Here is a 9429-nt window from a genome sequence, read left to right on the forward strand (position 1 = left end):
AAAGATAATAGTATAAGATAAGAGAAAGATAAATTTGCTCTCCAACTAATACGAACACTACACTACGTTTGGATGAGAGAATTAAACTTGGAATTTGGGTAAAAGTTAGAATTTATAAATTGACATGTACCAATTCCTTTATTTGGATTCATAACCATAGAAATTTAGAATTTTTGCATGGAAAAAACTTGGATTTTGGGACCTCCAATTCCCAAGTTTAAATTCCATGTAAACATGTGTCATTTCTCAATTTCTATGATTGAGAGTTTAAAAATAAAAAAATTCTGTATTCAATTCTATTGTTCTTTTAGGTTAACCAAACAAGAAAATTCACAAATTCTAGAAAACAAAATCCCGTCATTTTGAAATTTCGTCACCTATTTACATGGAATTTAACTTGGGAATTGGAGGTTCCAAATTCCAAGTTTTTTTCCCACGAAGAAATTTTAAATTCTATATTTATGAATCCAAACAAGGAAATTTGTGCATGTCAATTTCTAAATTTTAACTTTTATTCAAATTCTAAGTTTATTTTGTTTATTCAAATAGAAATGATCTCTATAAAACAAACGGTACTTGAACATTGAGATCTAAACTGCTAAAAAAACTTAGCATGGATCACTACTATCGCACACCTCCTCTATAAGTACCACATCTCCACCACACTGTAAACCACCCACTGATCACATCCATCTCAACTCCACAAGCTAACTATGGAACAACAGATCTTGTTATATACATTCCTCTCCATTATCTCCATCCTCTTCACTTTCAACTTCCTGCTCCAAACAAAACGACGCCGTTACAAAACCCTCCCTCCAAGTCCACTTTCTCTTCCACTAATCGGCCATCTCCATCTCCTAAAACTCCCAATCCATCGAACCCTCCACCGCCTCTCACAAAAGCACGGCCCCATTTTCTCACTCTGGTTTGTCTCGCAGCGCGTGGTCATAGTCTCATCCTCGTCGGCCGCACAAGAATGTTTCACCACCAACGACACCGTTCTAGCAAACCGACCTAGCTTTATCCTAGGCAAGCACTTAGCCTACAACAACACCACCATGGCAACGTCCCAATACGGCGATCACTGGCGCAACCTCCGCCGCATTGGCGCCATCGAGATATTCTCCACCGCTCGACTGAACACATTTTCGAACATCAGAAAGGACGAAATCAAACAGCTACTACTTAAACTTTCACAAAACGTACGGAAGATTTCACACCGGTGGCGTTGACGTCTATGTTCCATGAGTTGACCTTTAACACTATAATGAGGATGGTGGCGGGGAAGAGGTACTACGGCGAGGATGTGTCGGTGGAGAAAGAGGCGAGGCAGTTCAGAGAAATTGTGAAGGAGGCTTTTGCTCAAAGTGGAGCGGCCAACCCGGCAGATTTTTTGCCGATTTTGAATTGGGTTGGGAGCGACGGGTATGAGAAGAGGGCCATGAAGTTGGGCAAGAGGACCAATAAGTTTTTCCAAGGCCTCATCGATGAGCACAGGAGCAAGAAGGTGGAACTACTAGTACTATGATTGACCATTTGCTTACTCTGCAGGGATCACAACCTGAGTATTACACTGACCAAATTATCAAGGGGATTATACAGGTTAGTGTTTACTGGCCGTCTCATATATTATTTTTCAGGATTTTTGAACTTTAATCCTTGAAGAAGATTAAAATTCAATAAAAACCTGGTGTTAGATTGAATATTGATTTTATTTCTCTAATGTGTACCTAATTCAAATTTATATTATATTTTTGTTTTAACATTTAATAGATATCTTATTTAATGCCATTATATTAAAATTAAAATTATTTATTATTATACACATTTTAATTCATTATATTTATTTTACTTCCTCTAATACTACCTAAACGACCATATCATAATATATTTTACTAAATTAGTATACTGAAATGTTCGTACCTAAATATATTGTAGTGAATTAGTGGCACATAAGAAAATATGCAAAAACATAAGTGTACCAAAAAATTCCATACCTAAATATATGATATTAAACTAGTGTATTGAAATGTCAGTACCTAAATATATTATAATAAACTAGTGTACCGAAATGTCCATACCTAAACATATTATATTAATCTAGTGTACCGAAATGTTCGTACCTAAATATATTATAATGAATTAGTGACAAATAAGAAAATATGCAAAAACATGTGTACCGAAAAATCTTTACGAAAATATTTTCTTATATAAGATACTTACCATAATGAGAATTAAAATTTTATAATATTTTCATAAAATTTAATTTATGAACACCATAAAATTATAAATAAAAAAAGAGACATTTAATATGGTGGCATTAAATAAAGTCCAGGGACTAAAATCAATTTTTAATCTTGTATAAAACATTTTTCTAAATTTCATCTTATTTAAGAATTAAAATCTAGTTTTCTATTATTTTTTTATTGTGAAGTTTTAGTCTATATTTATTTCTCAATTATATCTTACCAACTGAATGACATGGTAAGGTATGAAATGAGAGTCATGAATCAAAGATAGAAAAACAAAAGGAACGAGGATGAGATCCACGCTATAATTGATTTGATTTCTGACTTGTAAAATAGAATTAATGAGCATGAGATCCACTAGTCTCCAATTGATTTAGAGTAGTGTTATTCACACATTTATTTTTACTTCTCACACACCCCTTTCAACAAGAGTGTGTAAGAAGTAAAAAAAAGGTGTGTAAATAGCATTTTCCTTGATTTAATTCCTGATTTTTTTAAGTATGTATTGGATTACATATACTTTTCTTTTTCACAAACACCTGCCAATGACCTTCAGAAATATAATTTCTGGAATTCTTTGATCATCTCCAATGCAGAAATGTAAATTTAAGATCCGTTTTCACTTTGATTGGCAAGACCCAACACCAAAAGATGCAAAAAAAAGATGTAAATTTAGGTTTATATTTACATTTTTGGGGCAAGATTAATATATTACATTTACATCTCTCTATTGAATTGTTTTCCGGCCAACCAAAAACATAAAATTACATTCCATTTCAAGATATCTTACATATCCGATTTGAGTATCTAAAGTCACAATAATATAAGTGAATAAAAATAATATAAGTGAATAAAAGATAAGTACGTAGTTGGTTTTGACTGGTAATATAATGGGTGACACATTTGATATAAAGCACTTGGTTGGTTTGAAAATAATAGTTCGTTTAATGTAGATAGATAACAACTAATCAATCATGAATTGCATATTCAAGCGTGTGAATCCCCTCTCAAACAAGCAATCGCCTACATTTTTCCACCCATCATAACTTACAGCAACTGGGTTTAGTGTTTTAGAAATTAAAGAAGACAAGTCTTATTTCTTTACAATTCATAATACTAACTCAAAAGTAATTTTTAGGTCATAATAACGGCGGGTACTGATACATCAGCAGTGACACTAGAATGGGCTATGTCCAATCTCCTCAACCATCCCCTCGTGTTAAAGAAAGCTAGAGGTGAACTTGATGCTCAACTTGGAAATAAATGCTTGGTGGACGAACCGGATATCTCTAAACTACCCTATCTGCAAAGTATCATCTCCGAGACCCTCCGATTATACCCCGCAGCTCCATTGCTACTACCACATTTTTCATCAGATGACTGCATGATTGAGAGATTCGACGTGCCACGTGACACAATGGTATTGATCAATGCATGGGCCATCCATAGAGACCCAATGTTGTGGGATGATCCTGAAAGCTTCAAACCCGAGAGATTTAAGAGTAGTGAGGACTTGTCACAGGACCTGATGCCGTTCGGACTGGGAAGAAGGGCTTGCCCTGGGGAGGGCCTAGCGAAACGTATGGTGGGGCTGACTTTGGGGTCATTGATCCAATGCTTTAAGTGGAAGAGAGTTACTGAAAAGAAGATTGATATGGCTGAAGGTAAAGGATTCACAATGCCTAAAGCCGTGCCATTGCAGGCTAAGTGCAAAGCACGCTTTATTATTGTGAACTAGATTATGATGGCTTGATCTATAAACAATATTATAATATTATTTATAATATTTTCATAAAATTTAATTTATGAACACCATAAAATTATAAATAAAAAAGAGAGACATTTAATATGTTAGCATTAAATAAAGTCCAAGGACTAAAATCAATTTTTAATCTTGTATAAGACATTTTTCTAAATTTCATCTTATTTAATGATTAAAATCTAGTTTTCTATTATTTTTTTATCGTGAAGTTTTAGTCTATATTTATTTTTCAATTATATCTTACCAACTGAATGACATGGTAAGGTATGAAATGAGAGTCATGAATCAAAGAAAAACAAAAGGAACGAGGATGAGATCCACGCTATAATTGATTTGATTTCTGACTTGTAAAATAGAATTAATGAGCATGAGATCCGCTAGCCTCCAATATTCACATATTTATTTTTACTTCTCACACACCCCTCTCAATTTCAGTCTGAGATTGAATGAATTGAAAAATATCAATAGCTAAAAATCAATAAGAGTGTGTAAGAAGTAAAAAAAAGATGTGTAAATAGCACTTTCCTTGATTTAATTCCTGATTTTTTTAAGTATGTATTGGATTACATATACTTTTCTTTTTCACAAACACCTGCCCATGACCTTCAGAAATACAATTTCTGGAATTCTTTGGGCATCTCCAATGCAGAAATGTAAATTTAAGATCCGTTTTCACTTTGATTGGCGAGACCCAACACCAAAAGATGCAAAAAAGATGTAAAATTAGGTTTATATTTACATTTTTGGGGCAAGATGAATATTACATTTACATCTCTCTATTGAATTGTTTTCCGGCCAACCAAAAACATAAAATTACATTCCATTTTAAGATATCTTACATATCCGATTTGAGTATTTGAAGTCACAATAATATAAGTGAATAAAAATAATATAAGTGGATAAAAGATAAGTAGGTAGTTGGTTTTGACTGGTAATATAATGGGTGACACATTTGATATAAAGCACTTGGTTGGTTTGAAAATAATAGTTCGTTTGATGTAGATAGATAACAACTAATCAATCATGAATTGCATATCCAAGCTGTGCGAATCCCCTCTCAAACAAGCAATCGCCTACATTTTTCCACCCATCATAACTTACAACAGCTGGGTTTAATGTTTTTACAAGTGATACTGTCAAATAATGTTATATTTAAACGTGAGTGTAATTAACGGAATAAGATGTTTGACAAAATTTTATAAAGGGTGAGGCAGAGTAGCTAGGAGGCCAAGAATAATTAGGTTAAGTGGAAAATAATTAAGTAAAGTGGAGCATAAACTTCATCTTGTCCTAAACTTTATGCTACCAATTGCGTACGTACGTATAAAAAAAATTGTTGAAATTAGTGGTCAAGACTAAAATGAAAAGTACGATTACACAACACGATTTGTACTATTATAGTTTGAAAAGATATATGTAAAACAATCAGATCCAAAAATTATAGAGACGAACGGATGCGTATGGTCCCCCTTGCTATCCGAAACAGGCAATGTCCACACACTTAAGGAAAAAAAAAACAAATCGTAATGACCCAATGGATAAGTTGTTTTCTGCAACACCCACATGTATGCATGAGTCTTTTGATGGATCAAGTTCACATGTTTATTCTATATAGTTATATTCAAATGATACCATAAATATGTATGTCTGTTTGCCATATATACAATGTAGATAAGTATGATAGTTCAGAACTCAGAATAGTTATCTAGCTCCCATTTAAATATAATTCCTTAGTGCCTCGTAGAACTTTCGTAATTACTTGAGCAATAATATCTGTTAAATCTCATATCATCCAGGAGAGAGGATCATCTATACTTTATATGTACATGTTCACCTCCATATAGCACGAGGCCTTTTGGGAACTCATTGGTTTCAGATTCTATCAGAACTCCGAAGTTAAGAGAATTTGGCGAGAGCAATCTCAGGATGGATGATCCACTGGGAAGTTCTCGTGTGAGTTCCCAGAAACAAAACAGTGAGGGCGTGGTCGGGGTCCAAAGCTGACAATATCATGCTACGACGGAGTCTAGCCTGAGATATAATGGAGTCCGGATTAGGATGTGACAATATCACGTTATCTATCTCCCATTTAAATATAATTCCTTAGTGCCTCGTAGAACTTTCGTAATTACTTGAGCAATAATATCACGTACCACACCCTTTTGTAGAGAGAATTTTCGCACGATCCCCTCCTCTTCTTAAAATAAATTAATATAAAACAAAATGAAAAAACTGAAATAAACTAAAATTTAGGAAGGATTTAAATAAACCGAAATTTACGGACTAAGAAAATGAGTCCATTTTCTCATTATAAATAGGAAAGTTTTATTTGAACATATATAACTTTTTTCTGCACCTAACTTATTTTTACATTAATTTTATTTTTAAATAAAATCTTAATATCTCTTTAAACTCAAATTTACTACTTAAATTACACACACAAACCTAGTTCAATATGTAAATTTATCTTTAGTCCCATTTGAAAATAAAAAACATGGAAATATGTAAATCAGATTAATTGTTGTGATGGGTTGTTAATTATCCTTAATTTAGAAGGCTTAGTGAAACACATAGCAGATGCCTGATGCGAGAATTATACGCACACAAATTAAACCCTCTTTTTGTCAATTGTAGTATAAGTATAAGTAGGGATCGTTCCGGACCGGGGATTAGGAGGGATTGTTAATCTCTTGGAAACTGACTCAAAAACGTAAAAACAAGATAAAACACTAAACTAGACTCAAAGAATGTGAAACTAAACGTTAAAACACTAAGACAAACCAAAAGACTCAAAATGCTTTAAAAACACAAACTAAATTGATTTCTGACTAAATTGAACAATAAAGTAAAGGGGGATTGGATTTGGACGACTTTAAACTAAAATGGATACTTGGATTTAACTTAAAAACGTAAAAACACAATATAAAACACTATTTAATGCTCAAAGAATGCTAAACTAAAAATAAGAAAGATTAAGAATAAAACTTCAACGAAATAGGGGGGAGATTGGATTTGGACGAATTTAAACTAAAATGGAAACTTGGAAATAAAACAAATTGTAAATATGGATTTGACGGAAATGAATGGATGGGAAGCTAGCTAAGGGGTTCATCTCTATACATGTTATACTTGCATACAAAACGATTTCTAATTGCTTTTCAATAAACCATGAATTCTCAACGCTCCAGGTTAATTAGGTCCGCTTAAATTAACCGTCAAGTTTTCCTTAAGTTAATGAATTGGATGATTGCATACGACAACCCAAAGCATTCCTCACAAGTTCCCTACATGAATTGCATAATAGAGATACAAGCAAGAATCATTAAGCAACATGAAAACTATAAGTGTTGACGAGGCATTCGTTACTATGATTGCATGAAACTTATGCCAAGAATTTGTTTAACGCGATTGTTTATAAGAAACCTCCACTACTTGTGAATATAAGTTCATAACTATTACGTGAAACTCACTTATATTCTAGCGTCAAATTCATGCATGGAAATTAAGCGTTCATTCTTAATAAACATACATAAATAGGATATCAATCAAGTAGTTAAACAAATTGAATTCACAACTTATGAAACGTAATTAGAAGTAATCAAATCATATTGCAAGCATAAACATATATTTCGAATCACCCCCTAGCTAAGGGGGGTTTAGTTCCTCATACTTACAAAACAAAGAGAATTGAAATTAAACATTGAAATCAAAGAAACACCTAAACATTCCAACAACTCAAACTTGAATTGTATGAACGTTTAGGCCCTCTTATCTTCCTCTTCGTTGTGGCACAAGGTCTAAGGAGATGTTTACGGCTTTAAGTGTATGTGGAATGGAGTGGGGAATGGTTGGAGAGGGATGGAAATGGAAGAGGATAGATAGAAAGCCACGGCAAAGGATTGGGAAATGGTGTGTTTGTGGTGTGTTGTGTATGGTTTTAATTGAATTAAAAGCCACGGCAAAGGGAGAATGGGAGAGTGTGGTTGAATGATGAAGGAATTAGTGGTGCATGTGCATGTGTTTTAGGGTGTGAAAGCATGTGGGTGTGCATGTGAGTTGAAATGCATATGTTTAAATGGTTGAAATGTGGAGATGATTATGAGTATGATAAGTGATAAATGAATGATATGTGGTGAGTGATAAGTGAATGGAAGTGATAAGTGATAAGTGAATGGAAGTGATAAGTGAAAGGTTTGATAAGTGATAAATGAATGATATGTGGTGATAAATGAATGATATGCGGTGAGTGATAAGTGAATGGAAGTGATAAGTGATAAATGGACTAGTTTAAAGGGCTAGGGTTTAAGTACATAGAATGGGCCTAAAATAGGTTGGTTTGCATGGCATAATATGTTTGATTGGGCTAGAGGTTTTCCATGGCTCAAAGGATTTGTTTGATTGGGCTAGGCCCTTTGTTTGATGTCCCCAAAGAGCATACAAGGCTTCAATTTCGTCCATCCTCTTTGCTCCATGATTAAGCTATCCAATCCATGCCCAAAAGTGCCCCAAATAGCCTCAAAATGCACTTTCTTGCTCCCTAAGCACTTAGAACCTGAAAACACACAAAAGAAGCATAAAGGACTAAAATAACTATGAATTACCAACATAGATGCACGAAAACAAGCTAAGTAAGTCGCCTAAATATGCTCCTATCAATGCCAAATAGTATGCAAATGTTAGCTGGAGAGCTGGAGAGCTGGAGATGATAGACATATAGAAGTGAAAGACAAAACACTACATAACATAAAATCGAGAACTTAGTGAAACACAAAAGAAGTTTTGCTGTGCCGTGAGAAAACTTCTTGTTCATTTTTATTTGGTACTGTCATTTTTTATGTAATAAAAAGTAGCATGAACATAAATATAAAAACTATATTGCTGATAACTTTTCTAATAACATGATTTGTACTGGTGCTGTTGGTTTATTAGGGTTTGATTTTTAACTGTGAATTTATTGATAAATCTTTTATTGTTGAATTCATCTTATACTTAACGATAATTATGCAATAAACTAATAAAGCATTTCATATGTGTTTGGGCCCAAAAATATTATGATTGGGCCGAGCAGCAAGATGTGCTCGGCCCAAGGTAATGACAAATACTATGGGCCGAATAATAAAACCCGGGCCAGTTGGCAGGGTCGGCCGAATCCTATCCTAAGAGGTCCAGATGAGTAGAAGGATCGAGGAAGTCCTGGTGCGACCAGGATTCTCGACCAGCAAGAAATAAAGTCTCAAAAGGAGGAAAATTCAGAATCCCAGAGGGGGTAGGATTGTTCGAGCTAGAGGTAAAATGGGACAAGGACTCCCAATCCAAATCCGAATGGGTTTCAGGGAACGAGGTGCTATAAATACAAGAAATTACGCAATAGAAAAGACCCCTTCACAATCAGCATACAATTGCCCTACGCAAAAC

The 9429-nt window shown here is 34.0% G+C and overlaps 1 pseudogene; it reads left to right on the forward strand.

Moving 5' to 3' along the window:
• The first annotated feature begins 443 nt into the window (after window positions 1-443).
• LOC125468175 lies at window positions 444-4083 on the forward strand (annotated as a pseudogene).
• Window positions 4084-9429: the final 5346 nt, after the last annotated feature.

Source organism: the organism of the source record quoted next, unplaced genomic scaffold (assembly GCF_019419815.1).
Source record: "Pyrus x bretschneideri cultivar Hongxiangsu unplaced genomic scaffold, Pyrus_bretschneideri_v1 Contig171, whole genome shotgun sequence".
NCBI lineage: Eukaryota > Viridiplantae > Streptophyta > Magnoliopsida > Rosales > Rosaceae > Pyrus > Pyrus x bretschneideri.